At 41.0% G+C, this 24567-nt stretch overlaps 1 long non-coding RNA gene across 1 annotated transcript; it reads left to right on the forward strand.

The window, feature by feature from the left end:
- Window positions 1-270: 270 nt before the first annotated feature.
- On the forward strand, window positions 271-24567 carry LOC132534304 (uncharacterized). The gene is made up of 3 exons (XR_009546027.1): window positions 271-650; window positions 17372-17510; window positions 23994-24567. It is a non-coding gene; the product is annotated as an uncharacterized LOC132534304 (long non-coding RNA).

Genomic DNA, 24567 nt, shown 5'->3' on the forward strand with positions numbered 1-24567 from the left:
AAGTAACACAGTTCCCACCACCAGAGTGCCATATCCCACCCTCTCCATTGGAAGCTTCCCTATTCTTTATCCCTCTGGGAGTATGGACCTAAGATTTCTAAGTGCTGCAGAAGGCCAAGAGGTCTGGCTTCTGTCACTGCCTCTCTGCTGGACATGTGTTGTAACTAAAACAAAAAGACTTTTGCTGTTGCGTGGCTTGTAAGGAACTGACTGTGGGGTGCTGGGAATTGGGTTTAAACAATTCAAATATTTATTAGGGTGATACAGGGGTAAAAGGTAAATATCTAGGTACCACAAAATAAGCGGCTCCGTTTAAGGTTAAGCAAAAGAGAGGTTTATTCATAAAATCACTGTGAGTGTGAGGGGAGAAATCTAAATAGGAAAATGGGCAAAAGTCCAAAGTCTGAAACTAAGTTACCCAAGACCATCACATGAAGAGATCAATCTGTAGCTACACTAACAGGCAAAGTGCCTGGATGAAGGTGATCCAGTCAAGAGACTCAGCTGCTGAAAGTCCTGCTGCATCTGCATTCCCTTGATAGTGTGCTCTGCCTGCCTCAGGCTGACGCCATTCTTATGCTGATTGTCCCAAACTCCTGTTGAGGTCACAACACACATGGGCGTTGACAAAAAAAAATTTATAGAATGAGGTAAGTATTTTTTTTGCATTATTTTAAGTGTATCTTTTACTTACAGTTTTTATGTTTCAAAAATCACTATTAAAATATAATATTGTGGGTAGTATCACTGTATCTCTCTCCTTTTTTAAAATTTTTATTTATAAAAAGTAAACACTGACTAAAACCGTAGGATAAGAGGGGTATAATTCCACACAATTCCCACCACCAGAACTCCGTATCACATCCCCTCCCCTGACAGCTTTCCTATTCTTTATCCCTCTGGGAGCATGGACCCAGGGTCATTGTGGGGTGCAGAAGGTGGAAGGTCTGGCTTCTGGAATTGCTTCCCCGCTGAACATGGGCGTTGACAGGTTGATCCATACTCCTAGCCTGCCTCTCTCTTTCCCTAGTGGGGAAGGGTTCTGGGGAAGTGGGGGTCCAGGACACATTGGTGGGGTTGTCTGCCCAGGGAAGTCTGGTTGGCATCATAGTAGCATCTGGAACCTGGTGGCTGAAAAGAGAGTTAACATACAAAGCCAAACAAATTGTTGACTTATCATGAACCTAAAGACTGGAATAGTTCAGATGATGATTGTGTGTGTGGGGGGGTGTGTGTCACCGTTTTGTAGATAGTTAGTAGGCCTATTTTAGTTATATTCCAAAGAGCCCATGACTGTACTAGTTTTTTTTTTTTTTTTTCCTGAGCCTGACATCTGATATGCAGGTGGATCTAAGTTGTTCTCCGGGGATATGATGCCATGGCTGGAAAAAAGACTAGAAAGCTGGGTGGGTCAGGGAAGAGAGTAGCTCCCTAATATGAGAAAGGGGTATAACTGTTGTTGACTGTAAACCCCATCGATTTGATGTGATCTGGGGCCCATATTCAGCTTAGGAGCCTATGTGACCTCTGCATCCCTGTAGATCTAAGCTCACATTCTGTGGTCATGAGTAGGAATGTTCCAAGCTGCCCTAATTTCTATTTCTTCTAACAATGTTTTATAATTTTCACTGAAAAGGTCCTTTACCTCCTTTGTTAGATTTATTCGTAGGTATTTTATCATTTTGGATCAATTGTAAATAGCATTTCTTCCATGAGTTTCCTTTCCTCTGGTTCATCTTTTGTATAAAGAAATTCCAAGGAGCTGGAAGGTGGCGCATCTGGTTGAGCACACATGTTACAATGCGCAAGGACCTAGGTTCGAGCCCCCGGTCCCCACCTGCAGGGAGGAAAGCTTTACTAGTGGTAAAGCAGGGCTGCAGGTGTTTCTCTGTCTCTCTCCCTCTCTATCAACCCCATTTCCCTCTCAATTTCTGGCTGTCTCTATCCAATAAACAAATAATGACAATAAAAAAATTTTTTAAAAGAAATTGCACAGAGAAGGATGTAGCAGAAACTTGGGTTGTTATGTGCAAAACTGAGAAATATTGCGCATGTACAAACTACTGTATTCTGCTGTAGACTCTAAATCATTAACCCCCCCAATTAAAAAAAAAGAAATGCCACAAATTTATGAGTATTGGTTTTGTAACTTGCTACTTTACTGAATTTATTGACAATTTCCAGTAGTTTTTTTTTTTTTTTGGGGGGGGAGGTTCCTGTAGGCATAATAATGGTGAGCGTGGACATCCTTGCTTAGTTCCTGATTTTAGGGGAAAAGGCTTCAAATCCCCCCAAGTATGATTGTAGCTATGGGTTTGTTGTAGGTTGAGAAATTTTCTTTCCACTCGCAATTTCTTGAAGGCTTTTATCAGAAATCAGTGTTGGAACTTACCGAATGCTTTTTCTGCATCAATTGATAACATCATGCGATTTTTATCTTTCTTATTGTTGATGTGGTGGACTATGTTGATTGATTTGAGGATGTTAAACCATCCCTGGTTCTCAGGAATGAATCTCACTTGGTCTTGGTGGATCATTCTCTTAATACATTGTTGGATTCTATGAGGCAAGATTTTGTTGAGGAACTTTGTATCAATGTTCAGCTGGGAAAAAGCTCTATAGTTTTCTTTTTTGGTGAAGTCCTTTCCTGCTTTGGGGATCAAAGTGATATTAGCTTCATAAAATGTGTTTGGGGAGTGTTAACTCATCTTCTATTTTCCGGAAAAGTTTGAGGAGAATGGGTTTTAGTTCTTTGAATATTTTATAGATTTCATTAGTATAGCCATCTGGAACTGAGCTTCGATGCTCTTGCACAGGTTTTTAATTACTGTTTCCATTTCTGCACTAGTGATTAGCCCGGTAAATTTATTTACTTCCTCTTGTGTCAAGATTGGAAGTTGGTATGACTCTGAACATGTGGACATTTCTTCTAAGCTGTGGAATTTATTCTCATATAGATGAGAATAAATAGCCTTGCATGACCCTTTGCATCTCTCTAATCAGTTGTAATATCTCCTCTCCCATCTCTGAGTGGTTTTTTACCATCGCTTTTTCCTTTTTTTCTCTTAATGAATGTAGCTAGTGGTTTATCTACATTTTTTTATCCTTTCAAAGAACCAGTTTATGGTTTCATTACTTTTCCTGATTTTTGTTTGTTTGTTTTCTATTTCATCGATTTCTACTCTGATTGTAACTATTTTCTGTCTCATGCTGACCTTTGGAAATCTTTGTTGCTCTTGATAAGTAGATTTTATCCACATATATGCATTAATTTTTCTAAAATGCACCTGGTCTTGGAAAGAGTTCAATTTTCTTTCATAATGTCTTGAATTTCTTATAAAAATTAATAATGATCAGAGTGTTGTGACACTTCATATTCAGAATGATTCTCAACTATTAATAAATCTTAACAGCTCAATGATGTAATTAAATATTAAAGAATATGATTAAGTAGATTCAAGAATAATCTAGTTTCTGAGAATCTACCAGAATTTCCTATTACATAAAGATAAAGTCATGGCAATGAAGAGAGACTTTGTTCTTTTTTTAAAAAAATATTTATTTTCCTTTTTGTTGCCCTTGTTGTTTTATTGTTGTAGTTGTTATTGTTGTCCTTGATGTTATCATTGTTTGATAGGACAGAGAGAAGTGGAGAGAGGAGGGGAAGACAAAGAGGGAGAGAGAAAGACACCTGCAGACCTGCTTCACCTCTTGTGAAGTGACCTCCTATAGGTGGAGAGCCCGGGGCTCGAACCGGGATTCTTACTCCTGTCCTTGTGCTTTGTGCCACGTGCACTTAACCCATTGTGCTACCACCCGACTCCCGAAGAGAGACTTTGTACAGTATGATTTATATTAATAAATATTACTAAAAATGAAATGACATATTAATTTTGCTTCTTAACCACCTATTAGGAAGAATGGAGAAAAAAAGTCTAATAATTTTGTAATGTATGTAATATGCTTGTAACTCTCCAAGTTCTGAATTGATTTGAGAGCAGTTCTAAGTTTTGAAACTATTAATAGATAAAAATAATTTATCTGTGGACATAATACTCTGGGAATATTTGTAGTGCTCTATGCAACATCTGGGAAAATAAAATAAAACATTAACTACCCTAGGAGTACCTAAAGTGCAAACATTTTGGATAACTGATTGAAAAGTTACATGTACTATTTAGATTAAATCAAGGAGACAGAAATGTAAGATTTTTAAAAAAGTATATTTTTGCTTAGTTTATAGCAAATTTTCATCCCTATGTTTTTCAGTCCTGATGTAAAAGCAAACAACTTTTATGCTTATAATAACACTGTGGAATGGTCTGGGAGGTGGCACAGTGGATAAAGTGTTTGGACTCTCAAGCCTGAAGTTCTGAGTTCAATCCCCAGCAGCACATGTACCAGAGTGATGTCTGGTTCTTTCTCTTTCTCTCCTCCTAGATCTCTCATTAATGACTAAATTAAAATAATAATACTATAAAGGCAAGACTATTGTTATTTTCTGTCTGAAAGAAAACAGTTTTGCATATACTCACTATGAGGGTCTCTGGGGAATTATGGGAGCAAGCTCACACTACTTAAATACATCATGGAGAATAAAGAGTTGAGAAGGTTATTGAAAATTACTTTATCTTAAGCAAACTAAATTTCGATGTTCTTGCTGGCTGAGTGTATATAGGAGAACTATATCTTTTCAACTAAATAACCGAGTATGGTATTTAGTTGTTTTTTTCTCTTCTAAAATATGTAAGTAACACCAACACTGTATACTGAGAAAGACATGATTATTTTAACTGAATTTCTTAATAGTATTTAGCTGTGTTGTTTTAATGAGTTAGGAGGAAACACAAAGGTGGCAAATTGAACTCAGGACTACCTGCATGAGGGACCCCGCAGGCGAGTGAGTTGCATTCCTAAAACAATAACCATACGTGGTGAAAACGACGGGGGAGAAGGAAGAGGTGCTGGAGGGGGAGGAGGAGCAACCATCAGTTATATCTGGAAAAGTCCTCAATCCATGCATCGGAAAACCTGTAATTTAAGAAAATATGAAAAAAAACTCACTGTTCTTAAGAACAGTGAGAGTGGAATGAGAGTGTCACGGTTGTCTGCCATCCTCACTCTTTTGCTCAGCATTATAGAGGCTTTGTTACTGGACTGTAAGATCAAGAAGGAAGATTTCCTCTCTTCCAGACCCCGGGATCGGAACTAGAACATTATATTTCTACACTTCTATGTAGTTTACTATGACAAGTATAGTAAATTACCACAAACTTGGTGGTTTAAAACAATAGAAATTTATTCTCGGGGCCAGGAGGTGGTGCACCTGGTCAAGGGCTCATATTACAGTGTGCAAGGATCCAGGTTCAAGCCCCTGGTCCCCACTTTCAGAAGGAAAGCTTCATGAGTGGTGAAGCAGGGTTGTAGGTGTCTCTCTGTGTCTCTCTTTATCTATCTCTCTACCCCTCTCAATTTTGTCTCTATCCAATATTAAATAAGTGAAAATATTTAGTATTCTCTTACACTGTGTGATGCCAGAGTTTAAAATCAAATTCTTAACAGAGCAGCACATCCTCTGAAGATTCAGGGGTGGGGGTAGTAATAGAAGATTATTTTATTTCTTGTTTCTTCTAATTTCCTTTTTCTCCCCCAGGGTTATCACTGGGGTTCAGTGCTACGACTATGACTCCACTGCTTCTAGCAGCCTTTTTTTTTTTTTCTTTTTCCATTTTATTGGATAGGACAGGAGGGGAGATAGAGAAGGAGAGAAAATATATAAACACCTACAGAAATGCTTCATTCACCACTTTCAAAGCATCCCCCCTTCAGGTGCAGAACTGGGGACTTGAACCCAGTTCCTTGTGTGGGTCATTGCACTTAGGACTGTGTGAACTTAACCAGGTGCGCCACTGCCCGGTTGGTTCCTCTTCTAACTTCTGGTGATGGTAGAGGTTCTTTAACTTGTGACCACATCTCTCCAATTTCTATTTCTTATTTATTTATTTATTTATTTATTTTTGTTGCCCTTGTTTTATTGTTGTAGTTAATTAATGTCGTCATTGTTGAATAGGACAGAGAGAAATGGAGAGAGGAGGAGAAGACAGAGAGGCGGAGAGAAAGGTAGACAACTACAAACCTGCTTCACCGCTTATGAAGCAACTCCCCTGCAAGTGGGGAGCCGGGGGCTCAAACTGGGATCCTTATGCTGGTCCTTTTGCTTTGTGTCACATGCGCTTAACCTGCTGCGCTACCACCCAACTCCCTTCGACTTCTATTTCCATAGTCATATAGCTTCTTCCTTTGTGTCTTCTCTGTACATTACTTTTATAGACTTTTTCCAGTGAATTTCAGGATTAAATCAATAATCCCGAATGATCTCTATATTGCAATATCCTTAATTTATTCAGTAATTAAATTTGAAAAGATCTTTTGCTCACATAAAATAATATTCATAGGTTCTGGGGATAAGGATGAGGATGAACCATTATTGCAATAGACTTTGGAACTCTTTTCAAGTTTCCACAAATGCTTTTCCAGCTACATATTTGGCCCTATTTCTAAAGCATACTGTCTTAATAGTGAATACAATATGATGGATTCTACATTTGAATAGATTCAAATGTTTCCAAATTATCCAGTAGTAATTCCACTTTGCCTAACATTTTATTTCTTAATTTACTCAGTTCATTTCATATCTTGCTATGTGGGACAAAATGAAACTACATCATGACCTCAACATTTTCTGTCAAGGTCTCCTAAGATAAACATCTCAGCATGTCTCTTTTAATCTCTGCCTCCTATGCATCTGTGAGACATAATGCAGACTTGTTTCTGTGACTATATAAAAAGAATCACTTTCAGGGGAGTCAGGCTGTAGCGCAGCGGGTTAAGCGCAGGTGGCGCTAAGCTCAAGGACCGGCGTCAGGATCCCGGTTCCAACCCCCGGCTCCCCACCTGCAGGCAGGTCCCTTCACAGGCAGGTGAAGCAGGTCTGCAGGTGTCTGTCTTTCTCTCCCCCTCTCTGTCTTCCCCTCCTCTCTCCATTTCTCTCTGTCCTATCCAACAACGACATCAATAATAACTACAACAATAAAACAACAAGGGCAACAAAAGGAAATAAATAAAATAAAATAAATTAAAAAAAAGAATCACTTTCCTCCTAGTTTCCAATACTAATTTTCCTCTATTCCTCAGAGCCCTTACCAGAGTCTTTTTTAAAATTCATTACTTCTAGCAAATTCTAGTTCACAACTAGATAGTGAGCATATTCATAGAGGAAGAATAGTCCTTCCTTCTTTCACTGTTCTTGCTTTTATTTATCCATTCAATAGGTTAGACCAGAAATATCAGTGAGCTATTCTCAAGTTTGCCTTGCACACATGACTTTTTAGCAGGCTTTTCTGGTGACATGATGCTAATTTATGTACCATGACAGAATGTGCTTAGAGGACAACAATGGAATTATTCCCAGTGCTCCACAGTGAAAGGTCACTCACTGATTTCTATGCCTATGGGGGGAATCATTGCATACAATATATTACCCCCTTATAAAACCTTGTGATTTATACTAGCATTTTGTCATAGTGAAGGTTTTGCGACTTTGTTGGTAAGAAAACTTATTTGTGGGGCTGGATGGTAGCACAGCAGGTTTAACACACATGGCGTGAAGCACACGGACAGGCATAAGGATTCCGGTTTGAGCCCCTGGCTCCCTACCTACAGGGGGGTCGCTTCACAAGTGTGAATTCAGCAGGTCTGCAGGTGTCTGTCTCTCTTTCCCCCCCTCTGTCTTCCCCTCTTTTCTCAATTTCTCTCTGTCCTATCCAACAACAACAACAACAATAACAATAACTACAACAATGATAAACAAAAGGGGAAAAAAAAAAAGCCTCCAGGAGCAGTGGATTCGTGGTGCAGGCACCAAGCCCCAGAAATAACCCTGGAGGAGGGGGAAAAAAGAAAGAAAACCTATTTGTGTTTACACCAGTGTTTTCTTTCTTTTTTAAAAAATATTTATGTATTTATTTATTCCCTTTTGTTGCCCTTGTTTTATTGTTGTAGTTATTAGTGTTGTTGTTATTGGTGTCATCATTGTTTTATAGAACAGAGAGAAATGCAGAGCGGAGGGGAAGACAGAGAGGGGGAGAGAAAGACAGACACCTGCAGACCTGCTTCACCGCCTGTGAAGTGACTCCCCTGCAGGTGGGGATCCAGGGCTCGAACCGGGATCCTTATGCCGGTCCTTGTGCTTTGCACCATGTGCACTTAACCTGCTGTGCTACTCCAGTGTTTTCTAAACATATTTGATGATAAAAACTCCCCCCACCCACACACACATTAAGGGGTAATACAGTTATGATTTTCTAGGAAAATACTAATGCCACAAAGAAGCAAAACATTATTATCCATGTGTTAAGGAGACTTGGCACACTGGGTGATTAGGCATATAAAATGAGAAGAGCCCAGTTCCATTAGGCTGATAGTGAGACTTTGAGAAGAGTCCTTTTAATTTGAATGTTCCTGAGTATTGGACCTATGGAAGTTCACTGAGGAAAAGAAATATTTCACCCTAAGTCATCTTAGATTTTACAATGTCAGTTTTTAAAAAACATTCTGACTATGGATCTCTTTCCCCCTCATTGACATATCTATCTAAGTCTGTGTTCTGCATGCAAAAAAGGAGTAGTTTGGTCACTCACTCCCACCAGGAATGTCATCATAAGCCCCCTTGAAGGCCTACCAAGAGCTTGTCCTCACATAAAGCAGCACTGGTAGGGACACCCCAGTCTCCAGAGGAAGGCTCCGTCAGCCTGCTCTGCCACTTGAGGAAGACGGGTCTTGAAATGAGTGCAGCCTAGAATGTTCCCAGCTGTGAACGTGAACTGTGAGCTCAGACTGATGGACTCAGAGGTTACACAGGTTTCTCTGCTAAATATGGGCCCTGGGTCAGGTAGATGGAGTAAACAGTTAATTCTATTTGTAGACTTTTTTTTTTCAAAATTGGTAGCTGCTCCCTACCTAATCTAACTTTCTAGTCCTTTTCTCTACTCTAGAAAATATTTTTGTTCAACTCCAAGTCACCTATCAAACTCAAACAAAACTAAAGAACTACGATAGTCATGGGCCCTTGGGAACACGCCTGACGTGGACTTACTAGCTTCATTCTACCCTAAGAACCCTATTCTCATCTGCTGTCTTTCTACTTTTTGGTGCCTTTTCATTAATCATTTTGTTCAGTTTATATTTTGCCACCTTTCAGCCACCAAGTTGAAGACACTATCATGATTCCATCTTACCTCTCTGGTCAGAAGACCTCACCAGTGTGTCCCGAGACCTTCCCTCTCCAGAGCCCTACCCCACTAGGGAAAGAAAGAAACAGGCCGGGAGTGTGGATTGAACTGCCAATGCCTGTGTCCAGTGAAAAAGCAATTACAGAAGCAAGAACTCCCACCTTTTGCACTCCAAAAAGAATTTTGATCCATACTTCCAGTGGGGGGAAAAATGATGGGTGGAAGATGACCAGAGGGCTCTGAACTCCGGACTCCGTAAGGACCCAGAGACAGAAGAGGAGAAAGAGAGAAACCTTTGGATGTAGTAATAAGTGTATATGTGACTTGAAAAGGAAGATAAGATGGGGTCACAGAAAAAAAGGGGGGACAAGTATATATAAATCTAGACTAATAGTTGTAGAAATAATGAATTATCTGTGTCTACAGCCTTAAGAGAACAGCTGTAGCTCACAATGGAGGGGTTGGGGACTCAGAACTCTAGTGGTGGGTATGGTGTGTGGTGTGGGTATCTTATCTAGGAATTTTATAAAGCAATATTAAATAATTAAAAAAGGAATAGTTTGTAAAGGACAGTCTGTAAAGTAATTTGCATTAAATCAGGACGGGAGCAGGCACCGCTCAATGGCTGAAGTCAACCCAGTTGATCAGCTGCTCAGAACTGTCTGCATTCTTCTGCTAGGTTGTCAATTTATTCCAGGAAATTTCACCAGAAAGTATCCTTTTCAGGTCAGTTGTTACAGCCCCAGATAAGCTACTTAAGTATTTTCACTTATGTTGGTAAAAACTAAAATAAAGGGCGGGTGAAATAGCTGACTTGGGTAGTGTGTTCCTTTGCTATGCGCAACACAGTTTTGAGCCTGGTGCCCACATCTTTGAAAAATGTGAATGTTGTGGTCTTCTTCATGTTCTCTGTTTGTATTCAAAAATAGAAGGAGAAAAATGTGAGAAAGGAAAGGAGAGAGAGAGAGAGAGAGAGAGAGAGAGAGAAAGGAAGGAAAGAAAAAAGGAAGGAAGGAAGAGAGAGAGGGAGGGAGGGAGGAAGGAAGGAAGGAAAACGAGTGAAAGACGGCTGGGCAGTGACACACCTGGTTAAGTGCACATGATACAAAACACAAGAACCTTAGGGATATGTGTTGGAGCCCTGGGCTCCCACCTCCAGGGGAGCCACTTCATGAGTGGTGAAACAGATCGGCAGATCTGTCTGTCTGTCTGTCTGTCTCTTTCTATCTATTTATCTACCTATCTCCCCATCCCTTACAATTTCTTTCTCCTATCCAATGACATGGAAAAAAAGAAAGAAGGAAAGGAATCTCTTTTTCTATCAGAGAGAATCAGGAAGTCAGACTCTACAAATTGTCAGAATAATTCCAAAGACAATTATTTTTCCTTTCTATTATACTTGATTGGTCAGAAAAGATACTTCATACAGTTTCAATAGTCATATATCTATTAAGGTTGTCTTTTTGTCCCAGCACATGGTTGATCGTAAGAATGTTCTATGTGGACTTGAAAAGAATGTATATTTTTTTAAGGGGGATGAAGGGTTCTGAATCTATCTGTTAAATTTATCTCATCAACCACTTCATTCAAGACCTTTTTTATTTCTTTGTTGATTTTTTTTGTCCTGATGATCTGTCTGCCTCTTGCTGTGAGTGGTGTGTCGAGATCTCCAACTAATAAGTGCTGCTGTCAGTGTCTCCCTTAAGGCCAGTTAGTACCTTTTTTATTTTTTATTTTTCTCTAGAGCTATTGCTGGAGCTCGGTGCCTGTACTATGGAACCACTGCTCCTGGCGGCCACCTTTTTTCCATTGTTGTTGTTATTGCTATTATTACTATTGTTGGACAGGACAGAGAGAAATGGAGAGAGGAGGGGAAGACGGAGAGGGGGATAGAAAGATAGACACCTGCAGACCTGCTTCACCACTTGTGAAGTGACACCCCTACAGGTGGGGAGCCAGGGGCTCAAAAACCAGGATCCTTGTGCAGGTCCTTGTGCTTTGCACTATGTGCACTTAACCCAGTGCACTACTGCCTGGCCCCCCAGTTAGTACTTTTTGAAATATATTTGAGTGCATACATGTGTAACTGACACATGGTGGTGTACTACTGCATGACTTTTAGCCATGTTACTCCATAACCAAGTATTTCATGAAGGAATTCAGTCTTTATTTCAAAATATTTTAATATCGTTTTCTTTGGTTATCTCTGGGACTTTACCACTTCACCTCAGCTTTTTTTTTTTTTCAGATAGAAAGACAGAGATAGAGGGGTAGAGGAAAAGAAACGACAGAATCAAAGCTTCCTTGACTACTGTGGGTCTGGGCTTTATCCTGGGTCTTACATGTGAGAAAACACACTACGTAAGTGAGCGATCTGGACAGCCCTAATTATATGTCTACTGTGCAGACTTAAGTCCCATTCATGATAAATAGTTAATTAGTAAATCTTCTTCTAGCGTTTGCCCTTCTTCCGTAGCCAGTCAACAGCGTCGGGTTGAGCCTGATGTCAAGTTTCGAGACCTCCTTTGAATCTGGAGAGGTGGCAGTCGTTGACTCTGTGGGTCATAGTCTGTCTGGAGCCGCAGGGGCAGTTCGGGTCGTCTCTGGCTCCCCAGCGATGGAACATAGCGGCGCACCGGCCATGGCCTGTTCGATAGCGATTGAGGAGGGCCCGATCATAACGTGCCAGGTCAAAGCCGGGTTGCCGCTCGCAGGGGTCTGTGATGAGGTGTTTGTTCTTGACCTCAGCTGACTGCCAACTCTGTTTCCAAGAGTCTGGGACAGAGAAGTTCAGTGTAGGCGTAGGGGACCAGATTGGGTGATGAGACATCAAGCGTTGGACAGGGTGGGCGAAGATATCCACGTATATTGGCAGGTCCGGTCGAGCGCAGACGTGGGAAATGAACTTAGATGATGCCGCATCCCGACGAATATCTGGCGGGGCGATGTTGCTAAGAACTGGCAGCCATGGGACCGGGGTGGAACGGATGGTTCCAGAAATGATCCTCATGGAGGAATATAATTTGGAATCGACCAAGTGGACATGGGGGCTACGGAACCATCCTGGGGCACAGTATTCTGCAGTGGAATAGCATAATGCCAGAGAGGATGATCGCAGTGTGGCAGCGCTCGCGCCCCATGAGGAGCTGGCCAGTCTTGCAATGATGTGATTCCTCGCGCCCACCTTTGCTGCAGTTTTTATGAGATGTTCGTGAAATGACAGGGTGCGATCGAGAGTAACGCCAAGATAGACTGGCTGGGCTTCATGCCGGATTCTCGTATCGCCAAGCTGCACATTAAGCTCACGCGCTGAGTGTAGATGGAAAACAGATGATACCGTTTTTGCAGTGCTAGGGATTAGTCGCCATTTTTTACAGTCATCAGATATCAGAGACATGTCTTTCGTGAGTGTTTCCTCGAGGATGTCGAACTTGGATGCCTGAGTTGCACAGCAGATGTCATCGGCGTAGATGAACTTCCTTGAAGAAGTCTCTGGGAGGTCATTGATGTAAATATTAAATAGCGTAGGAGCCAGAACAGAGCCCTGGGGGAGGCCACTTGAGACAAGTCTCCATCTGCTAGACTTGTCACCCAGATGCACCCGGAATCTTCTGTTTTGGAGAAGAAACGATATAGTGTTGGCCACCCATGGAGGCAGGCATCTTGAGATCTTGACTAGGAGACCACGGTGCCAGACCGTGTCATAGTAAATGATAGCAGCATTAGAAATTGACTCAGAGGGCAGGGGTAGATAGCATGATGGTTATGCAAACAGCTTCATGCCTGAAGCTCCAAAGTCCCAGGTTTAATCCCCTGTACCGCCATGAGCCCGAGCTGAGCAGTGCTCTGGTAAAAAAAGAAAAAAAAAAGTTTAGAAAACCCCATAAGAGGGAGTCAGACTGTAGCGCAGTGGGTTAAGCGCAGGTGGTGCAAAGCACAAGGACCGGCATAAAGATCCCGGTTCGAACCCCGGCTCCCCACCTGCAGGGGAGTCGCTTCACAGGCGGTGAAGCAGGTCTGCAGGTGTCTGTCTTTCTCTCCCCCTCTCTGTCTTCCCCTCCTCTCTCCATTTCTCTCTGTCCTATCCAACAACAACAACAACAATAATAACTACAACAATAAAACAACAAGGGCAACAAAAGGGAATAAATAAATAAAATAAATATTAAAAAAAAAGAAAGAAAACCCCGTAAGAATTATGTAACACACAATGAGGAAATTTAAGTTTTGTCATTGTTACTGGCATTGTCTCACTCTGTTATGTCTGTATTTAACATTGGAAGAGCAGATTGAATCGCAAATTATATTAGACTTGGAACAAAAAGATCTGATTGCTAGATTTAGCTCTCAGAGACAAATCTTAATTTTCTTCACCTAAAATGAATGTGAGCATGTTTATCCTGTCTAATTACCTCAGGCGTATTAAGAGCACACTGCATGAGGCTGGGGGCTTTATTTAAAGCACATAAAAAAACAATGTAAGGTTTTTTGTTTTGTTTTGTTTTTTTCTTTTTCACCTCACTAGAAGACTGTTCAGCTCTGGCATATGTTTGGTGTAGGGGAATTGAATCTGGGAGCTCAGAGCCTCAGGCATGATTCTTGCATAATCATTATACTATCTCCCCCACCCAAAATGATAAGACTTCATACTAACTGGGCAAAAAAAAAAAAAAAAAAAAAAAAGAGCATAGGTATTTGGAATTTTGAAAACCTTCCTGCATAAATCTTATATTTTCCTTAAACTATTTTATACCATATATATATTAGGCTTTGACCTATTCTAAGCTGATACTCACAATGCTATAGTTCTGTTTCTCAATACTGTGCTGCCCAGAATGAGTCATTTTTCAAAACTGGGACTTACTTATCCTTCAATTTTCTTTTACTATATGATCGGAAAAGATTGAGATAGGTATTATATCATGCTACAAGCTGTTGCTCATTTTATATTTCCCTTCTGTTTTTAAAGTTAATTTTACAGGGGTCAGGCAGTAATGCACCTGGCTGAGAGCACACATTATTAAAATTGATTTCAATTACTGAAGATTTAAGATGAAGCTCCAAAAATTGATTGATTTGGAGAAGAATACGATTTCAAGGATAGAGACTCAGATCATAAGCATGTGTGTGTGTGTGTGTGTGTGTGTGTACATAACTTACCCCACAACCATAGTGTTTATTCTATTTATTTTTTTTTAAAGCAATTCTGGGGTATTGGGCAGGGGCACATATATTACCATGTATTTAAGAACCTTAGTTCAACGCCCCCAGTCCCCACTTACAGGGGAAGGGCAAACTTCACAGGTGGTGAAACTGTGTGGCAAATGTCTCTCTCCTTTATCTCCCATTCCCCTCTCATTACCCTCTGTCCTATTAAACAAAACAAAGAAATATTAAGAATAGTGTTTCTATCCGTGACTTTTTAAAATTTCCACTATAGTCTGAGTTTTTCAGAAAACCTACTTTTCTTTTTATCTCTGTCACGGATTATTATATTTAATGAAGAGCAATTTAGTCGTCGTATATGTTTGCAATAAATAACATTTGCTGACTCTATGGTGAAATTGCTGTTGCACAGACCTTGAAGTCTGCACGTCCCTTAGGGCCTGGGGTGATGTCGTAAATCGACTCTGCTAGAAAATTTAAGATATGTGGAAGTGAAGCTCCCCAAACTCTTAATGGATTATTTATGGTGCTTTCAAGATACAGAGGATAGCTTAATTCATTTAACCATGAGGTTATTTTTCTGACTATAAAATTTATTTTTAACACCTTTTACAGAGAGTGAAAATAGGTATGCAGACACTACTGCCAAAATCACAATAGCCCACAGCAAGGGATAGAAAGATTTCTTCTTAACATTTATAACAAATAACAAAGTATCAAAAATTTACCAAACTCAAATTCTTTAAACTTAAAGGGCTACAATGAATAAGCAATATTGTGATTTGAAAAGGGGACAGGTGGTGGCACACCTGGTAAAATGCAGTCACCATGCACAAGGACCTGGGTTTAAGCTCCCAGGCCCTACCTGCAGGGAGCGGGCTTCAAGTCCCCCAGCCCTTGTGTGCAGGTGGGGGAAGCTTCATGAGTGAGAAAAATGTCATTTAATTCTAGATGAACAACCAAACTACTCCAGCTTGTCATCATTTTACTATTAAATTCTACCTCCTAAAAATATCATGATTCGGGGGAAATTAGGATACTTACTTGTGCTCACTGATTTTTTTTTTAATCTATTTATAAAAAGGAAACACTGACAATCACCAATTTTTAAAAATATTTACTTATTTATTCCCTTTTTTGTTGCCCTTGTTTTTATTGTTGTAGTTATTATTGTTGTTGGATAGGACAGAGAGAAAAAGGAGGGGAAGACAGAGAGGGGGAGAGAAAGACACCTGCAGACCTGCTTCACTGCCTGTGAAGTGACTCCCCTGCAGGTGGGGAGCCGGGGGCTCGAACCGGGATCCTTGAGCTGGTCCTTGTGCTTTGCGCCACCTGCGCTTAAGACACTGCTCTACCTCCCGACTTCCCAATCATTGATTTTTAAAAATCAGCCTCTCAGAGTTTTCTCTGACTATCTTTGATCTCTGTATCCCTCTCATTAAAAATGAATTAAGTAGGGGGTTTGGGAGGGAATGTATGCAGGGTTGAGTACGCTTATTACCGTCAGAAAGGATATGGATTTTAGCCTATTCCTTACCTTACTCCCTCACCCCAATTTCTCTCTGTCCAATTAGTAAAATAGAAGAGGGGGTTGGGCAGTAGCGCAGTGGGATAAGCGCACATGGCGCAAAACTCAAGGACCAGTGCTAGGATCCCAGTTTGAGCCCCAGGGGCTCCCAGCCTGCAGGGGGGAGTGGCTTCTTTCTCTCCCCCTCTGTCTTCCTTCCTCTCTCCATTTCTCTCTGTCCTATCCAACAATGACGACAGCAATGGCAACAACAATAATAACCACAATAACAATAAAAAAAAAAAAGGGCAACAAAAGGGGCAAAAATAGACTCCAGAAACAGTGGATTCATGGCGCAGGAACCACGTTCCAGTGATAACCCTAGAGGCAAAAAAGAAGAAGAAGAAGGAGGAGGAGGAGGAGGAGGAGGGGGAGGGGGAGGAGGAGGAGGAGGGGGAGGAGGAAAGAAGAACAAAAAAAGGGGGGGAGTCCACCAGGAGTGGTGGGTTCATATTGCCACCACCAAGCTCCAGCAATTAGCTTGATGCAATTAAAAAAAAAACTAATTAATTAATTGATCGAAACAAATTGTCTGCCCGTGACAGTGATACTGACCACTTTGTGAAGTCTTGGATGGCACACTGCATGATTGCTGAGTAATGGTGGCTACAGTAGACAGAGGGAACAGTAAAGTTCAGAAAGAAGTGTTGAGAAGTACAGCATAGACTCTCTGTGCTTACATCTGATTCGGAAGCAGAAGAAATGGCTGATTTGGGAGAATTAGTGGCTTGGAAAAATGGCATTCAGTACCAACTCCAGGCCACTTGTTCTAGATTATCTAAAATCTAAGAGAAAAGAGATACCCTAAACATTTTTTTCTTTGTTTTGTTACTGAATTTACTCATGCCCATTGGCAGAGCAATTGAGTAAGAGTAATTTAGAGAATAGGTCAAATAATCAGTTTCACATGTGTTATATACTCTTCACAAAAGCATAGCAGAAATTTTATAAATCACCTAAATTATTTTGATCATCTACATTTACTAAATTGGTTGGTGATTGGGGCCAGGTGGTGCAGCACACCTGATGGAGCGGACATGTTTCAATGTGCAAGGACCCAGGTTCAAGCCCCCGTCCCCACCTGCAGCTTCATGAGTGGTGAAGCAAGCCTGCAGTTGTTTCTCTGTTTCTCTCCCTCTCTCTCTCTCCATTCCTCTCAATATTTGATTGTCTCTGTTCAATAAATAAATAAAGATAATGAAAAAAAATTAAACTGTTGACTACTACACTCAATATGAGATTTCTTCTTTAACTTTTAAAATCAGTTTTAATATTTAATGTTGAAGTACAACCATAATTGGAAGTTAGGATGGCTATGTCCTAAACTATTATTTTTCTATTTCCTCAGAAGATAATCTACTGACATTACTTTAGATGGGCATGACCTTCGAAGACATTCTAATATCGTTTGATTTTGGAATCTTGATAATGCAACTATCATACTACCAGCAAAAAATCACAGCTGCTGTAGCCGCCTCTGATGCCAGGTTTGCTTATCTCCAAGTTTCAAGGAGCAAAGGGAACAGATGGTTTATTCTATCTCCAACAAAAAGTTTTAGAGCAAATACTAAATTTTGCTTATGGGCATCAGAAATAAGATATCTAGGTTGAGGTAAAAAAAAAAAAAAAACACTTTACTGTATTCTCAGCATTTAAACGAAAAGGTAAGTTTTACATGCAAACCTCTGAGAGATTTATACCGTGCTTATGTAATTCTCTACCAGCCAACAGATGCAACTGTCCTTGTATGAGAACATTATGAAATATTACCTTATCACCCCAAGCACTAAAACTCTAAAATGATATCTATTTCCGGTAGCTCAGATGCAGACCCTGAAATTCCCTAGTTCACCAGCTGTACTGCTGACGTCTGTGTGGATTTCTGTGGCTCTGTGTGTGTGATCTATCTGGATTCAGAGGTTAGCAGCAGCGGCAGCAGGCTGGAGTCTAGACTATACATCATTGTGAAATGCAATCTCCAAACGTTCAAAACTCTGAGATCCCTGACCAGGACATTATGAACAATCTTTTCTATGCATATATTTTGAACTAAGAAATTAATTCTAGAGAGCCAAAATATTTGTCAGCTTAATATAATGAATTTTGCCAAGATATTCAGGGAAGACTGAGAATATTACAGGTAATGTCCACAGCTTTAGAAACTTGCTAGAGTTTGCCCCTTGTTAGTTCTTCGGCTCCTCTCTAGCTCACTCTGCCTTATTCCACCCACACAATCTTTCTTAAATATGCTAGGCATATTACGGGCCCTTCCCACGATTGACATACTGCTCTTCAGTATCTAATACTCCACTTCCTCATCCCTGTCAGGTTTTCACTCCACTACCACCTTTTTTTTTTTTTTAAACTTCTCTTTTAAAAAAATATTTGTTTATTTATCCCTTTTTGTTGTCCTTGTTGCTTTATAGTTGTTGTTGCTGCATAGGACAGAGAGAAATGGAGAGAGGAGGGGAAGACAGAGAGGGGGAGAGAAAGACACCTGCAGACCTGCTTCACCGCCTGTAAAGCCACTACCCTGCAGGTGGGGAGCCGGGGGCTCGAACCGGGATCCTGATGCGCCATGTGCGCTTAACCCGCTGCGCTACCGCCCGACTCTCTGAACTTCTCTCTTATTTCACTTTCAGTCCTTTTCTTTCTTGTTCTGTTCTGATTTTTTCCCCTATTCTATTTTAACTTTTTACCTAGTACATCATAGGTTTTAACCTTAAAGAGCTTTGTGGTTTCGTTTTGTTTCTTCTTCTTTTTTTTTCCTTTATTTCCTCTTTGACCCAGTAGTTGTTAAGTCCATTACCACCTTCTAACAGATTACCCTACTTCATTATTGTCCATCTCACCCCCCCGAATTATATTCTCTTTACCAGCACTAATTTTCTTCGCCCTCCTTTCCTCCCTTCCTCCATTCCTCCCTCCCTCCCTTCCTTCCTTTCTTTTATTCTTTCTTTCCTTCTTACTTTGTCTCTCTTTCTCTATTATTTTGACAGGCACAGAAGCAGAGAGAGAGAGATCACAGCATCAGACTCAAACCTAGATTACACACATAGCAAAACATTATCCAAGTGAGTTATCTGACATTAATTTTCTTTATTACATTTAAATTTCTTTTACTTGTTTTCTTGTCTTTTCTTTTTCTTTTTTGCCTCCAGGGTTATTGCTGGGGCTCTGTGCCTGCACTACGAATCCACTGCTCCTGTAGGCTATTTTTCCCCTTTTGTTGCCCTTGCTGTTTATCGTTACTGTTGTCATTATTGTTGTTATTGCTGTCATTGTTGTTGGATAGGACAGAGAGAAATGGAGAGAGGAAGGGAAGACAGAGAGGGGGAGAGAAAGATTGACATCTAGAGACCTGCTTCACTGTTTGTGAAGCAACCTCCCTGCAGGTGGGGCCCGGGGGCTGAACCAGGACCCTTACATAGTTCCTTGAGCTTCGCACCATGTGAGCTTAACCTGCTGCGCTACTGCCTGGCTCCCTCTTTATTATATTTTTATATGTTTTAATCACCATTCTATTTTTTGACCAATTTCACTTAGTACAATGTAAATTCACTGAAATGAATGCTCAAAATGGTGCTCAAAGTTGTCTTTTTAATTCATTATTATTCTCAAGAACCTAAAATGTGAAGCTAGTACAGAGCCTTATCAGAATGTTAGACTTCCTATGGTGCAGCGGACACAGCAGCAGACTTTCACATGTCAGATCTCCAGCACCACATGGACCAGAGACGCTCTGGACTTCTCTCTCTTCTCGTCTCTATCACAATCAATCAGTAAATCTTAAGGAATGCTAGAACTCCTGTAAATATTTGTCGAGTGAATGAGAAATCACCTGGGAAGCTTTTAGGACAGTACTTAGTACATGAAAGCTCTCAGATGATATGATCACTAATAACAACTTGCATGTGAATCAGATTGAATCAGCTGTTATCAGTTGCTACTGGGTCAGTCTTAATAAAAATCAATTCCTAAAGTTATGTACATAGTTTAAAAAGAGTAATGCACTCTTTTTTAAAGTAAACATTTATTTATTTTATTTATTCCCTTTTTATGCCCTGGTTGTTTCATTGTTGTAGTTATTATTGATGTCGTCATTGTTGGATAGGACAGAAAGAAATGGAGCGAGGAGGGGAAAGCAGAAGGGGAGAGAAAGACAGACACCTGCAGACCTGCTTCACTGCCTGTAAAGTGACTCCCCTGCATGTGGGGAGCCAGGGGTTCGAACTGGGAACCTTATGCCAGTCCTTGCGCTTGGTGCCACCTGCGCTTTACCCGCTGTGCTACCGCCTGACTCCCAGTAATGCACTCTTATGACTACAAAAGAAATACCAAAATTATATTTTAAGTATTTGAGAGTGGTGTATTCATTAAAGTCCATGTAAAATTCATATATAAAAGACTTATTGGAGCTGATATATGGTACTTAGAAGCATTATTTTTAATGTTTCTAAATTGCCACTAGGATTACCTTTGGATTACCTTTGGGGAATACTGTCTGCATGACAAATCCATTGCTCCTGGTGGCCAGTTTTCTTCTTTTTCTCTTTCTTTTTTCTTCCTTCCTTCCTTTCTTTTCTTTTTTTTCTTTCTTTTTTTTTCTATTTATAGCGACAGAAAGAAATTGAAAGGGAGGGCACAGGGAAGGAGAAAGAAAGGGAATTATCTGCAGCACTCCTTCATTGCTCAGGTGAGGACCTGGGCTCAAGTCCTTGGACTTGGTCATGTGTGGTTTCTACTGGATGCACCACAACTCAGGCTCCTAAAAAAAATTCTTACTGAGAATTGGCGTTGCAAGACTCAGGTGATCTAAAGTATAGTGATCTGTCTAGAACTGTACCACATTTGGTAAGTATGACTGAAAGATGAAAGAAAATACTTTTCAGACTAAGGTTATTTTGTTATCTGTAACGAAGAGCTATTGCATGACATTACCTCTTCATTGACCAGAATCTTTTTTTGCTCTGTATCAAAAAAAAAAAAAAAAGTATAGTAAAAAGAATGAAAGCTGTCTGAGTGGAAGGCTAGTAGCCTCTGTACATCAAATAATGCAGGCATGCCTATAGCAAGATCACCAGATGGTCAAAAACTTGGAAAAGCTTCAAATGAATGAGGAATGTCCAAAGAGAAAGGGGTATGCTCTTAAGTTATTTAAGGGGCTATATCAAAGAATTATTAAGGAATTCTACATTAGAATGGGTCAGTCACTCTAGATCGGAAAGGGGAGAATAAAGAAATGATCAGAAAACAGCATCCAACTCGAAACTAGGAAGGCAGACTTAAGGAAACCTATCCTTGCAAATAAGTTATTACTCCGATAATGTCTGAACAAAAAGACTGCTTCTTTCACCAGTCATGCCTCTGAACTATAACGCTTTTCAGGTTTTCAATTCTTCAGACACTCTATACCATTTAAACACCACTTTCACTTCGCAGGAATCACCACAGGCCAGCTCCTCATGGGGCGCGAGCGCTACCACACTGCGATCATCATCTCTGGCATTATGCTATTCCACTGCAGAATACTGTGCCCCAGGATGGTTCCGTAGCCCCCATGTCCACTTGGTCGACTCCAAATTATATTCCTCCATGAGGATCATTTCTGGAACCATCCGTTCCACCCCAGTTCCATGGCTGCCAGTTCTTAGCAACATCGCCCCGCCAGATATTCGTCGGGATGCGGCATCATCTAAGTTCATTTCCCACGTCTATGCTCGACCGGACCTGCCAATAGACGCGGATATCTTCGCCCACCCTGTCCAACGCTTGACGTCTCGTCACCCAATCTGGTCCCCTACAGCTACACTGAACTTCTCTGTCCCAGACTCTTGGAAACAGAGTTGGCAGTCAGCTGAGGTCAAGAACAAACACCTCATCACAGACCCCTGCGAGCGTCAACCCGGCTTTGACCTAGCACGTTATGATCGGGCCCTCCTCCATCGCTATCAAACAGGCCATGGCCGGTGCGCCGCTATGTTCCATCGCTGGGGAGCCAGAGATGACCCGAACTGCCCCTGCGGCTCCAGACAGACTAGGACCCACATAGTCAACGACTGCCACCTCTCCAGATTCAAAGGAGGTCTTGAAACTTGACATCAGGCTCAACCTGACGCTGTTGACTGGCTACGGAAGAAGGGCAAACGCTAGAAGAAGAAGAAGAACCACAGGGAAAAGTCCTCAGTGTCCTGCTTACCAAGAGGTGAGTTTTCTTTGACATTTGCTGTTTCTTCTGTCTTGGTGGAGTGATAACTTTCTTCCATTTTAATGCAATACTTTTCCTGCGATTTCAGTTCACTACCCTTGACCTTTGATCTCCACCTTCCTTAACACAGACACTGGAACTTATAATATGTGCAGTAAATTGGAGGAAGGTGCTGTAACCCAAGGATTTTCATCATGGGCTGCACACTGGAGTGTCCTTTAAGTATAAGGAAACTAATTCCAATCTCTGTAATTTTTTTGAAACCACAATAATCTAAAAATGGTAGGGTGCAAAGCTACCATTCTTCCTTTTTTTTTCCTTATGAATTCTCTCCCTCCCTTTCACTCTTCTTTCCATACTTTCTCTTCTTTTCAAATATGTTTATTTATTTACTATCTTTATTTGTTTATTGGATAGAGACAGCCAGGAATAGAGAGGGAAGGGGGTGATAGAGAGGGAGAGAGACAGAGAGACACACGCAGCCCTGCTTCACCACTCTCAATACTTCCTCCCTGCAGATGGGAGCCAGGGGCTCAAACCAGGATCTTTGCACCGTATAACATGTGTGCCCAATCAGATGAGCCACCACCTGGCCCCTATTTTTATTTATGTATTTATTATTAGAGACAGAGAGAAATTTAGAGGAGAGGGGGAGGTAGGGAAAGAGACAGAGAGACACCTACAGCCCTGCTCCACCGCTTGTGAAATTTTTCCTCTGCAGGTGGGGACCAGAGACTTTGAACCTAGATCCCTGTGCACTGTAATGTGTGCGTTTAACCAGGTGCGCCACCACCTGGCCCCTATTACTTCTTTTATTATTATTATCTTTATTGGCTAGAGACAGGCAGAAATTGAGAGGGAAGGGAATGATAGAGGAGAGAGACAGACACCTGCAGCCTTGCTTCACCACTTATGAAGCTTTCTCCCTGCAGGTGGGGAGCAGGGGCTTGAGCCGAGTCCTTGAGCCCTGTAATGCGTGTGCTTAACCAGGTGTGCCACCACCTGGCCCCGATTACTTCTTTTTTAAAAGTTAAAATGATGAGTGGATTTTTTTCCCCCTCTTGTCTTGTAATAAAAATATTTGAAGCATAAAAGGCAAATGTATTTAGGCCAGGAAAATAGTTCAACTGGTAGAAAAGAGGTCTTGATGCTCCCAGTTCACTTCCTAGCACTGTATGTTCAGAGAGGGGGTGCTCTGGCTTCTCCCCCCCCATCTCTGTTTCATATGAAATTGACACAATAGATATTTAGAAAAAAGTACACCGTGGAAATAGTGGATGCAACGATCAACACAACTAAGAGGCTGCTAAAAAACTATGAGAGAATGATATTGGAATATGTTAAAAGATGGATGAGATGGGTCAAGCAATATAAAAATCAAAGTATGATGAAGAGGTTACATAGGCTGCTTTGTTGAGTATGGGCCCCAGATCAAAATGATTGGGTTTACAGTCAACAGTATCTATACACCTTTCCCATATTTGGGAGCTACTCTCTTCCCTGATCCACCTTCCTAGTCCTTTTTTTCCAGCTATGATACCATCTCCCCAGACAATAATTTGGGTCCACCTGCATGTTAGCTGTCAGGCTTGAGCAAAAACTAACAAAGTCATGGGCTCCTTAGAATATACCTAAAATAGACCTACTAGCTTTTTCCAAAATGGAGACCTCAAATCTTCATCTGCAACATTCCAGCCTTTAGGTTCATGATTAGTCAACAATTTGTTTGGCTTTATATGTTAAATCTTCTTTCAGCCACCAGGTTCCAGATGATATCTTGATGCCAACCAGACTTCCCTGGGCAGACAACCCCACCAATGTGTCCTGGAGCTCCGCTTCCCCAGAGCCCTGACCCACTAGGGAAAGAGAGAGACAGGCTGGGAGTATGGATCCACCTGTCAACACCCATGTTCAGCGGGGAAGCAATTACAGAAGTCAGACCTTCCACCTTCTGCATCCCATAATGACCTTGGGTCCATACTCCCAGAGGGATAAAGAATAGGAAAGCTATCAATGGAGCGTATTGGATATTGAGCTCTGAGTGTGGACAATGTGTGGAAATGTACCCCTCTTATACTCTGGTCTTGTCATTGTTTCCATTTTATAAATAAAAAGTAAATAAATAAATAGATGATTCAGTAAGCTCTGCTGTGTCTGCTTGCTAGAATTGAGCTGTTAGTCTAGTGGATCTATATATCTTGGTAAGCATAGAAGCCTGTCATGACTTCAGTATCATGGAATTTTTATTTCATTTTTGAGACAGTGGTTTTAGCCGAATAAAAAAATCATCTACCAATGTTTTAGTGGGCCCTGAGTATGAAGTAATATGCAGAGAT

This window comes from Erinaceus europaeus, chromosome 18 (genome assembly GCF_950295315.1).
Source record: "Erinaceus europaeus chromosome 18, mEriEur2.1, whole genome shotgun sequence".
Lineage (NCBI taxonomy): Eukaryota > Metazoa > Chordata > Mammalia > Eulipotyphla > Erinaceidae > Erinaceus > Erinaceus europaeus.